This window comes from Carcharhinus amblyrhynchos, chromosome 11, assembly GCF_965287045.1.
Source record: "Carcharhinus amblyrhynchos chromosome 11, sCarAmb.v2.hapA, whole genome shotgun sequence".
Classification (NCBI taxonomy): Eukaryota; Metazoa; Chordata; class Chondrichthyes; order Carcharhiniformes; family Carcharhinidae; genus Carcharhinus; species Carcharhinus amblyrhynchos.
In genome coordinates, this window is record NC_137334.1 from 39698886 (window position 1) to 39712054 (window position 13169).

Consider the following 13169-nt stretch of genomic DNA (forward strand, 5'->3'; position numbering starts at 1 on the left):
TCTGAAATGCTCTGTCTCAAAGTGTGGTGGAGCAAGGCATTCAAAAGGATTATTATTTGAATAGAAACAATATACAGGGCTATGAGGCAAAGGCAGGTAAATGGCAGTAATGTTTGTTTGGAGAGCCAGTGTAGACACAATGGGCCAAATGGCCTCCTTCTGCACTATGACAATTCAGTGATTAAAAATATTCAATGATCCTGCCTCCAATGCTTTCTGGGAAGTCTTTGAAAAACTCACAATCTTCAGAGGGGGAAAAAATTCTTCTTGTTTCAGTCTTTATAAAGGAGACCCCTTATTTTGAAACTATTCCCTGAGTTTAACCTCTTTCACAAGGAAAGACATCCTTTCAGCTTCCAGCCTGTCAAGTCTTCCTGGAATCTTACATTCAGAAAGCTCATCTCTCATTCTTCTAAACTCTAATGGATATAGTCCCAGCCTGCCCAACCTTTCTTCAGAAGATAAACCCCATCCCATGTGTCAGTCAAGTGAGCCTTCTCTGAACAGCTTCCAACTCATTTATATCCTTTCTTAAATAAGGAGACCAAAACAGTACTTTAGATGTGGAGTCACCAAATGTGACAAAACATTCCTACTTTTATAGTCCATTCGCCTTGCAATAAATGTATCATCTCTTCATATCTTCAGCCTCACTGTTCATAATATTCCCCTTTGCATTAAGAAATGAAAATACCTTTCCAAGTTCAAAATTGGTGCTGGGATTCTGAATCTACTGACTTGCCACATCTATGTTGGTAGATTTGCATTTGGAACTGACAGTATAATAGAACCTAAAAATTAGAGACAGTTAGGAGACTTGTATTAAGTGAATCAGCTGCAATAATGCTAAGAAGTGGTGTTTAGAAGCAGATGTGGCAGCAAAACTGATGTTGCAAATGCAATTGCTCGTACCAACTCAAAATACCGGCAACTGTATCCCATGGGGCACATGGACGTGCCTAGCTCCTCATTTCTGAAATCACCACATTGCAATTGGTAGCAGAGATAGCAGCTGCAGGGTGATTCCAAACCTTGACACCAGCAGGGGGAAAAAATAAATTCATGACCAGTCAACCAATTATCATGATCTTCAGAATTAGGTACAGTATGTACTTTAAAGGGTGACCTCAGCTGTGAGATGTGTTTTACGTTGTAAATGGGCCACATGCATTGAAGACTGTCTGTTTTTTATAATTTCAGTTTGTCCATGGTTTTAGAGTACTACTTTTATATTTTATAATGTAAATTATTTTACTATAAATTTGTGTCCGTTTATACAGGTTTCACTGTACATCACTTAAAATTATAGAAACTTAGTTTATGCTTAAACTGAATGTGTTAATTATTTGCTTCAGTATGATGGCTATTCAGCAAAGCCTCAAGCTGACTAGAAATTGATGGAACTGTTGATCTTAGTGCAAGACAAAGAATAGCCACTGTTAGTCCAGCGTTGAAATAAAAAATGGATAACACACCAAAAAAGTCACTTTACATGTATTCATTCCTTCCTCCCCCACACCTTTACAAAGTCTTTCATTGTAAAAACTTTTGTTAGGTTCCTTCATAAGAGTGAAAGGCTACATTTCAACTGCCAGTTTCAAAGTCTCCCCCACCCCCCCGCCCCCCAATTTGAAAACATGCAAAAATTAACTCTGGATGCAGAAGCTGTATTTACTTCACAAAACAAAATTTGTTATTAAATCTCACAAAATATACAATTTCTTAACTTGTCTACATTGTGCCAGCTCACTCAATTCCTTGTGCCCCACTGCTCCTATGTGAGATGAGGTTGAAAGGCAGTCTAAATGGACCACCTGGAGGCTGAGAAGCCTAAGGTGACTTTTGACTTCACAAAGCAACTGCTCAGAGACCCAGTTTCTGACAGCTCCGTGCATATATCTGAAGCTCCTCATCTAAGCATTGGAGGTAGCCTTAAGGCAGCAGACACAATGCAGGTCTCCAATTTAATTCTGGGTCCTATAACTGTAGAGATGGTTTATAATTTGCCTATTGACAGTATGATTATTTATTAGGAAAGAACTTGGCTGGTAATTGCCATCTCCACCTAAAGTTGCACGAGAAAAACTGAGTGATTTAAAAGAGTTCATAACTTCCTGTAACCCTGTTGCAAGAATTAATATTTCCTCTGAAGATATATCCAAAGAGTCAGGAACTCTTTAAGTGAAGAAATGACTCTCACTTCACTCAGTATCCTTGGATGTATCTCACCCTTTCTTGATGCTTGATCAACTTTAAGTATAGACAGCCAATCTAATACCTCCCCATTATCAATTTTAAATACTTCTAGTGCAGTGCTTCTCAACCTTTAATATGTCATGGCACACTCCTATACTCAAAACATTCTCTGAACTGCCCACGAGCAAAATACTCATTTGGCACGATTTTTAAACTGCATTCGCCATCACAGAGAACTGCAACACAGGCAGAAAATCCAGAGAGAATCAGGAAATGCGGGTTTACATGTTTTACTGTGCATGTATGAATAACAAAAAATCTGATTTTCACCATAATAGTACTAAGCATGGAGCTTTAGTTCCAGCTATTGGAAAATCTGGGCCATTGGAAAAATGTAAACAGTACAATATAATGTATAAAGAGAACCTGGGTTGGAGGGGTTGGGAGGATTCTTCCTAAAGTTCTGAACTGGTGGGAAAATTGTTCTAGACCACGACTGTTTTCTTAGTTCAACTTCACGCTCAAATTTCCTGGCTCTGTGCACTGCAGGGGTCCCAATTGTGAATCTCATTAAAAACCCGGGGACGGGCCTTATTTGCACCTGAATTTGATAGTTGTGGAACTCTGTGCATGCGCAGTGGCTCTGATCTGTCAGTCTCCTTTGCTGGCCAGCAATTGGGCTGGCCAGCCCAGGGCCACTGCAGTACTGCCCTCTAGTCTCCCTCCATGGGCCGATCATGGCCCCCATAACAATTCCTGGCAGCACCAACCCCCACCCGTGCCCCGGAGCACCCCGATATCCAGCCCACCACCCCCACCAGCAGTGGCAAACTCCCCATCCCCTCATCTGGACAAACCCCCCCCCCTTCTGTCCCCACACCCCTCACCCCCCGACCCTGGAGTCAGACCATTTGCGGTTGGCAGGCCTCCCCGTCAGAACCCCCCAGCCTGCCCCAATCACTGCCCTCCCTCCATCCCAAACCAATCACCATGCAGAGAGGCAGCAGGAACACCCACCCCCCGCCAATCACCCCTAGGCCCCACCCACAGTAGGCTCTTTTGCCTTGGCACTGCTTGATGCCCCTGGATGTGGGCATTTTGCCACTTTGGCAGTGTCAGGGGCCACAGGTTAGCACTGGCAGGGTGCCCATACCTAGGGTGCACTGCCCATCACACCCAATCCCCTGGGGGGCCCCGATTGCCCTCCTACATTTCTATTAACCAATGACCTAAAAAGGTAATTAAAGAGTGTACAATATGAAAAAAGAGATTTTTTGCGGAGATTAAAAGAAAGTGAATTGACCCATAGTAAAATAAACTCTCGTTTGCAGGAGACTTTTAAGAACTCATGCAAGCTGAACTTTAAATCTTAATTATTACATCTGAGTGGTTATTATGAGTTTTATCTTATAATACTGCCAAGACAGCCTGCTTGAAGGTGAAATGTTACCTATACTGTGTGTAATAAATCAGTTGTTAAAATGCTCTGTGTTGTAATTTTTTCATATTTTGATAGTGTTATGGAAAAAATCATTACTGCAGTCATGTTATTTTCATTTTTAGATGTGATGAACACTGGAAGTTAGACTACAGTTCTGTTTCAAATTGTTTCCTTCAACATAAAGTAAAATTTTGAATTCTGGAAGCACTGAAGTTCAGAGACAGACTATGTGACTTGGGTACTAATCGGTAAAACTCAAAAAGAAATTTACTGAAGTCAAGTGACAGTTTTTGCACCTTCTCACAGTGACAAATTGCAAAGGGATAGCTTCTTTTGTGAGAACCAGCAGAGAGAGAGTCAAGGCAGATACTGCTATGGTGAAACAAGATGACTGGAAGAATTTGTTTCCTGTGCAAAAAGGGGACAAAACAGAAGACTTTTGGAGTTTTAAGGAACAAGGAGTTGCTGAGGTGGTCCTGATAGGTGGAAGTTATATCTGGTATACTCAGGGTGACTTGGATTACTTTCGAAGTGAGCCAGCTGGAGAGTTAGAAATAAAATCAGATGTGTTCTTGTAATGCTGCTCATTTGCCAGAAGTATGGTGCGCAGTGAAAGGGAGTGTAAGATGTATCTCTCGTGTTTGTTAGTTAATGCAAAAGTACTTTTTGTTTAGCTTAGTGTATTCATTGCCTGTTAATTAATGCTTGATCCTTCTTGACTTTAGTTTGTTGCAGGAAAAGTCTTAAAACATGAAACCTTGTCCTTCAATAACTTCCTTTGGTTGTTTGGAAGTTCATTTACTTTCAAATCCCCAGAATGTATGCAGATTATAACAACATGCATGCCACTGGTTACAATGCTAGATAATTTAAGTTCATTTGCAACCATGACAAGCAGTGAAGTTTAATTCAACAGATTAAGTACTTTGTGGGCCAGAATTTCATCATGAAATCTACTGTTTTGCTTCAAATGTCTAGCTCTAGGTAGTTCATTCATCCCAATACTTCTGCGGCAGTAGATTTAGTCGATAATTATCTCAAGTCAATTTTTGATGCACTTGTCAGCAGCAAAGCTCCCTCCCACCTTGGCTAACCTCCCCCACCCCCAACTATAGATGCATTCACCACTACTTCAAGTCCAAGGGCTACAAACATGTGTTATCTGTGGGCAGGTGGTTTAGCCATCCATCTCCAGGTCTGGATCATATCAAGCCTTGATCTTCTTTCTACTCCAATATCATTAAGGCAGGAAAAGATAATCCTTGCCTTCTTTTCTCGACTATAAACCGTCTCCTTAAATCGGCATCCCTGCCCCCTTTTACCTTCATTTTCAGCAAGTAAAAGAGCACATGGACATCTGTCAATGAGATTGAGATGATTCATTTACCTATCTCAGATTCTTGTTGCTTTTCAAACTGGGTACCATGAAATCTCTCCCAGTAACCAATGCTGAAATTCCCTTTGCATTCAGTTTTTTAAAATCTATCTCTCCTCACATCCAAACTTAGGTTTCTGTGAGATTCACCTCCTACTCCCATCATTCTATTCTCATTGAGCTGCTGACCTTCCTTTCTTTAGCAATGCCCATTCCTGCCAGTTCTAATCTTGGCTTGTAACCCTCTTGAACATCTAATGTTTTCTTACTCCAACTACTGGTAGTACAGATTAATGTTTCAGGGATAGTGGCTTCAGAATGTGCTATTCTAAGAAGATCAGAGGGCAGGTTATTACTCGACCTGGTACTGTGCAACAAGACAGGGTTATTGGTAACCTCATAGTGAAGGCTCCCCTAGGTAGCAGCGATCATACTGTGATTGAATTTTGCATTCAGTTTGAAAGAGAGAAGAATGGGTCCAAGACTAGAATTTTGAACTTTGATTTGGGCATTTATGAGAGCTAGCTAAAGTGGACTGGCAAATGAGGTTAAGGAATAAATCAATAGAGATGCACTGGCAGATATTTAAAGGGATATTTCAGAATGCACAGGCTCTCATTCCAAGGGGAGGTCCCACCATCGTAGTTAACTAAAAATGTTAAAGACAGTGCCAAACTTAAAGAAAAAGCTTATCATTGAGCAAAGATAGGTGACAGGTCAGAAGATTGGACAGAATATACAGAACAGTAAAGAATAACAAAAGGATTTATAGGGTAAGATTCTCCCGAACCTGGACTTAGTGTCCATGCCAGTGGGAATGAGTGTTTTCCCTTGGCACTGGCAGTGCCTGCAGGTGGGATTCACCCACCTGATAGATGGGAATTAATACATCCCAGGAAAGCAGCCTGTCAGACCAGCTTTTCAGAGTTCAGAGCGCTGCTTTTAAAGGGTGGCCAATCTCTTCAAATGGAGAGACCATCAAGGAATGCCAATCAAGGAAGCACCACCAACCCTTCTGCAAAGAGAGGCATCCACCCCAATGCCCCACACCACTTAAATAATAGGTCACACCTCCGTCCCCACAACCCATAGGTATAATTCCTCTCCCTTCCCCCCCCAACCCCCAGTCAGCCCCTCTCCCCTCAGGTCCTGTTTGGGCCACATGCTTGGCAGTGCCAATGTGCACTACCCTCTGTCAGTGACATCCTGGCCTGGTACCTTGGACCCTGAGGGGGGTCAAGAAGGTAGGTTCAGTGTCCATTGGAATCTCTGCTCTGTCAGGCTGCAAAGGGAACCTCCCCCCTCCGCCCCCCACTCCCCCACCCAAAGGTCCTGTGGGTTGGGTGGGCTCAGGCTGGGAGCAAGGAGCTAACCTCACCACTCTTCCCCAGGATGGGGTTCTTATTGTTGGACTGCCCTTTCCAGGTCTGGCAGATCTGAAGACCACACCAGGCACAGTGATTTCATGATGTGGAGATGCCAGCATTGGACTGGGGTAAACACAGTAAGAAGTCTCACAACACCAGGTTAAAGTCCAACAGCTTTATTTGGAATCACCAGCTTTTGGAGTGTTGCTCCTCACTCACCTGAAGAAGAAGTGACATTCCAAAAGCTTGTGCTACCAAATCAACATGTTGGACTTTAATCTGGTGTTGTGAGACTTCTTATAGTGATTTCAAGCAGCTCTGTGATTAACATCTTCGCTCCTGCCTATCAGCTGTGAAAACCTGGTGGCCTTGTCTCTTTAATACTTTAATCTCCATGACCCCTGGACTTATAAATCACAATAGCTCTCCATTATGCAGTGGAGATTTCCCTTTCTCTCTGTTAGAACATGCAACAGGCGGATGTGAGCAGATTCCTTTTAAGTTCTCTGAACGAGAGGTGATGTTGCAGGGGGGTGTTGGTCCCATCTCCACATCTGTTCACTCAGCTCAATAACTTCACATAGTTTTTATTTGAAGTCTCTGAACCTTCCTAGAAAGCTGAAAGCTTTGAAAACCTCTCTGTTCTATCGAAAATTTTTAATCTCTTTTGATTTCATATTGCTGTGCTTTGAAATTAGCTTTCATTGACAGCTTAATGGATTTCTACTCAACTTCCAGTCAGCTGTGCTTGTTTACCTTTCCCTTAATGATCCTCGTTCCTTGATATCATATGAAAGTCAATCAGAATCTGGAAAACTCTCTACTGGTTGGAGTCAAACATTGCACAACAAAGGATGATAGTTGCAACTGTTGAAAGCCAATCATCTCAGTTCCAGGATGCCACTTGCAGGATAGTTAATGTCCCAGGCCCAACCATGATCAATTGCTTCATCAATGAGCTTCCACCCCCATCATAAGGTCAGAAGTAGGGATGATTGCACAACATTAAGCATCATTCACATGACTCAGATACTGAAGCAATCCATGCCTCTATGCAACAACGCCCACACTAGCCTGGCCAACATCATTCCAACCAGCTTATCTGGGCCTGTGCTCCTTGGCATCTCTTCCTGGGCCCCATTTGCCATTTCTTGGCTTCCTAATTCCCTGTTGTTCAGCTACTAGGCCCAGTCCTTGGCTCCCTAGCCCTCATCACCCCAGTCCCCATTCCTCAGCTCCCTGACCTGCGGTTTTACAGGCTCCACTCTTTGCTCCCCACCTCTTTACTTGCTGGTACTCGGTCCCCCTGCCTCAGTTTCCCAGCGCTTGCTTCCCAAGGCATCAGCATGAGAAATCGCTACTCCTCCAAATCACAGATTGTTTCTCCCCCACGTGAACCTGTCAGCAACAAACATGGGAACACAACAGCCTGTGATTGGAGATGTAACTCCATGCAGATTCGAAAACTGACTCTCGGGGCCACGTAGAAGGAATTTGAAGTCACATTTGGCCCTTAGGTTGCACATTAGACAAGCCTGGTGTAGGGGATAACATATTGGCATGGAAAAAAGATTGGCTAGCTAACAGGAAACAGAGAGTAGGTATAAATGGGTAATTTTCTGACTGGCAGAATGTAATGAGTACTCCTTCACAGGGATCAATGCTGGGACCTCAACTGTTTACAATTCATCCAAATGACTTGAAAGAAGGGACTGAAAGTAAGGTTACTAAATTTGCTAATGACACACAAAGATAGGTGGGATGTAAACTGTGAAGTGGGGTGGTGATGAGGGGCAGTGGTAGTGACATAATGGTTTTGTCACTAGACTATAGCTGGAAGACCCAGTGCAAGATCTGGGGATCGGGTTCAAATCCCAGCATAGCAACTGGAATTCAATTTTATATTTTTTTGGACAGCACAGTGGTTAGCACTGTTGTCTCACAGTGGCAGGGACCCATTCTGACCTTGGGTGTCTATGTGGAGTTTATACGTTTTCCCCATGTCTGCGTGGTTTCTTTAAGGTGCTCCAGTTTCCTCCCACAGTTCAAAGATGTGCAGATTAGGTTGATTGGCCAAGCTAAATTTGCCCTCAGTTGCAAGATATATAGGTTAGGGGGGATTAGTGGGGTAAATGCATGGGGTTATGGGGTAAGCCTGGGTAAGAGGTAGTGCAAACTTAATGGGTCATATTTATGGCCCCCTTTTGCACTATAGGGATTCTATGAAGTGGACAAAGAGAGGCTACAAAAGGACAGAGATAGGCAAATTGAGTGGACAAAGATCAAGCAAATGTGATATATTGTGGAGAAATGTGAAATTGTCTATTTTGGCAGAAAGAATAAAAAAGAGTCAAATGATCTAAATGGTGAGAGATTGCAGAACTCTGAGATGCAGAGGGAATTGGACATCCAAGTGCATGAATCATGAAGGTTAATATGCAGAAACAGTAAGTAATTAGGAATGCTATCATTTATTGCGAGGGGAGTTGAATACAAAAGTAGGGAGGTTATGTTTTAGTTACACATGGCATGAGTGAGACCATAACTGGAGTCGTGTGTACAGAATTGGTCTCCTTATTTAAGCATGGATATAAATGCATTACAACAGTTCTGGGAAGGTTTACGAGAGTCATACCAGGAATGGGTGGATTGTGTTACGAGGAAAGGTTGAACAGGCTAACCTTGTAGACATATTTACCATTATTTGCATTTCATGACTGCTCATTAAAATGCCAAGTTGCTAGAATTATATTGCCCCTCCAAAGTACATGCTCCTCTCCAGTGGACAACTCGAACTGTCCAGCTAGCAGCCTGTAAGCCAGTGCTGGTGAGCAGACCAGAAGCAAGCGTGCAGAGCACCTTCATAGACGCAATTAAAACCTATGTCTTCACTGAACCAGGAAAAGACACATTTCTCGGAACGACTACGCAATTGTATGCAGTTTTTTAAAAATTCAATCATGGGACATGAGCATCTCTGGCTGGCCAGCATTTAATGCTCACCCCGAGTTGCCTGAGGGCAGTTGAGAGTCAACCACATTGCTGGGCTCAGGAGTCACATGAGGCCAAACCAAGTAAGGACAGCAGATTTCCTTCCCTTAGTGAAGTGGCAGGATTCAAACCTGGATTCACTAGAACATTAACTAACTTTCTGGATTCATAGTCTAGCGATAATATCACTCTAGGCCATCACCTCCCCTTAGTTTGGTAACCATAAGATGGCCTTTATTATAGACCTGTTGGGTTGAATGTAGTTTGGGATGCGGCAAGTCCTGAAGGAGTTCAGCTCTTGTGAACATATTTTGGATCAGAAAGGTAATTTCTACTTAAACTGTGTAGGTGTGTTTAGTGGTCATGTACATAACTATCTTGGATTATTATAGTTCTGTTTGTGTATATGTCTTTTTTATTGTAATAAATAATTTTTAATAAGTGTTATACTACAGCTGGGCTGGTTACTGTTCTCACTGGCCTCTTACACTATTCCAGTAGACAAAACCATACACCACCATGAACTATTGTTTCCACATTGGGATACACTCACAGTTAACATCAACCAGGTTCATGATAGAATATTGGGGGATTGTCCAGGATTCTAGAAAGCTTAAATTCCTTGTGTTAATGGGATTTTTGACTTTGAACCTAACAAGCACCAGAACCACATGCAACCAAATGATTCTGGAGGTAGTTCGATCTTACCCGGAAGTAGACAATACAACTGTAGTAAGTTTAAAATTTGTGCCAAAAGCTAAGTTGATGGAATTGACAAATAAATTGGACATAGCTATATTTACAGGGGCTAAGAAGGCTGAGGTAATTGAAAGTCTAGCAATGCATTTAAAATTACAAGGGGGGGTTAGCCAGATCTAATATTTTGAGAAGGGAAGATATTGAACTAGCTCCACTTCAAGTAGAAAGAGACATAGCAATTAAGAAACTAGAGCTGCAGGAAAGAAAGAATGAGAGGAAAGAGCAAAGGAAAAAGTAGAGAGGCAAAAAGTAGAAAGAGAGAGAGTTTCAGAGGGAATTGGAAGTGCAGAAGTTAGCAATGGAAGAAAGGGAGAGAGGGAGAGCATCAATTAAAATGCAACAAATGGCAGCAGATCCCGAGCTGAATGAGGAAAAAAGTGGTTCCAGGTAGAAAATGTGTCAGGAAATGTTCAGATATACACAAGCTCTCCCAAAATTCGATGAAAAAGAAGCCCAGACTTATTTTAGTGCTTTTAAAAAAAAAAATAGCTAGACAGAAGAGATGGCTACGAGACAATTGGAACCTGCTCGTACTGACTGGATTAGTAGGTTGAGCTCGTGAGGTATATGCGTCTCTGCCTGACGGGAGGTTGGATTCTCTGAGGCAATGAAGAAAGCTATACTGAGTGCTACTGAGCTGGTACCAGAGACTAACAGACAACAGTTTAGAGATGCAAGAAAACAGTCTGGGCAGATGGACATTGAATTTGAAAGCGTCAAATTAAGCCAGTTTGATAAATGGATATGGTCACTGAAAATAGCCGAAAGCTATAAGGCACTTAGAGAGGTATTTCTGCTGGAGGAACTTAAAGACACGTTGTCTACCATGATTAGAAGACATGCTGAGGAACAAAAGACTAGAACGGCCAGCCAAGTTGTGGAGCTTGGTTACGAGTTAATTCACAGACCAAAGCTTTTCTTCAGACTCACCTTCAAATCAGAAGAAGCTAGAAACTGGGAAGATGCGAGAGAGGACAGACCAGAGAAAGAGAGAATGGTAGGAAGCTCTGAGGAGGCTCCCCTCAAAACAAACCTAAGCTTGCTGGCATTGAGAGACAGGAAAAGAATCAGAGCATTGCAGAGGCCATACCAGAGCAGTGTGCTGCAGATTAAACAATCATCCCGTCGGTGTTATCAATCGTACACAGGATCAAGGGAACTGAAAAACTGGGGAAGCAGAAAAACCAGCCACACTGATACACCAAGTGCCAGAGCAGACAAGGTGTGTACCACCTGCCGAATGAGGGGCAGAATGGCCAGCAGGTGGCAGATGTATTCAAAGATGTGTAATGGTGGAGTATTTCCATTTGGGCAGGATGGAATGGGAAAGGATATTAAAATATTTTAGGATATCTGGGCAAGTCAATCCTAATGCTGTGGATAGAGATATTCATTGCCCAGAAGGGGTGTTGCAAGGGAAAATGTTAATTTGCAACATTCACAAGAAACAAGAAAAAAGCTTTAATAATATTAAGCCTGAAAACAGGAGAAATTGTTGTGGGCATGATCAAAAGCCTACTCTTTGCAGGTATTCAGTTCATTCGAGGGAATGATATTGCAGGATTACAGATGATTGTGATGCTTACTGTAGTCGAGAAGCTGGTAGATAATCCAGCCACAGAGAAGTTCTGAAGAGACCACCTTGGGCTTTTTCCAGATTGTGTAGGGATGGGATCACAGGCTCAGCAGCTAAAACAAAAAGAGAGGAGTAGCAAGCCCAGGGTGAGGCAAATAAAATCAGATTATTAGATACCATCAGATAACAGAGGATGAGCCCAACATAGACAATGAGACTGGTGGATTCAATTCAAAGAGGTTGGGTGTTGTTCACTAGGCTGATACCAGAGATGAGGGGGTTAAGCTATGAAGGGAGGCTGAATAGACTGGATCTGTACTCGTTAGAGTTTAGAAGGATGAGGGGGGATCTTATTGAGACATATAAGATGATGAAGGGGATGGATAGGGTAGAGGTGGAGAGGTTCTTCCTGCTCAGAAAGGACAGCAGGACTAGAGGGTGCAGCCTCAAGATAAGGGGGGGGCAGTTTAGAACAGAGTTGAGGAGGAACTTCTTCACTCAAAGGGTGGTGAATCTCTGGAATTCTCTGCCCGTTGAAGTGGTGGAGGCTACCCCGCTAAATATATTTAAGACACGGGTAGATAGGTTTCTGATAGACAAGGGAATTAAGGGTTATGGGGAGAAAGCTGGAAAGTGGAACTGATCCACTTCAGATCAGCCATGACCTTATTGAATGGTGGGGCAGGCTCGAAGGGCTAGATGGCCTCCTCCTGTTCCTATTTCTTATGTTCTTATGTGAGGTTTTCTTGTCCTGCCCACCATGGGAATTGTAATGGGTGGGACAGAAAATTTAGTGGTTTCCATTTAAAAGCCTGTTGACCTTGGGCATGAATTTCTGGTGTTGGGGTGGGTGCAGCCGGAAAATCCCACATGCTAATTGAATTACAGCAGAGTGACTCACAATTAAAACCACTTTATCCAGCACTCAAAGCTGAGAGTGTCACTATGTATAGTAGAATAAGAACTAGGAACAGGAGTAGGCTGTCTGGCCCCTCGAGCCTCCTCTGCTATTCAATAAGATCATGGCTGATCTTCTTGTGGACTCAGCTCCACTTACCCCCCACCAACCCCCCCCCCCCCCCCCCCCCCCGGCTCACCATAACCCTTAATTCCTTTACTGTTCAAAAATTTATCTATCCTTGCCTTAAAAACACTCAATGAGGTAGCCTCAACTGCTTCACTGGGCAGGGAATTCCACATATTCACAACCCTTTGGGTGAAAAAGTTCCTCCTCAACTCGGTCCTAAATCTGCTTCCCCTTATTTTGAGGCTATGTATCCTAGTTCTAGTTTCACCCACTAGCAGAAACAACTTCCCTGCTTCTAATCTATTCCCTTCATAATCTTATATGTTTCTATAAGCTGTCCTCTCAATCTTCTGAATTCCAATGAGTATAGCCCCAGTCTACTCAGTCTCTCCTCATAAGCCAATCCTCTCAACTCCAGAATTAACCCAGTGAATCTC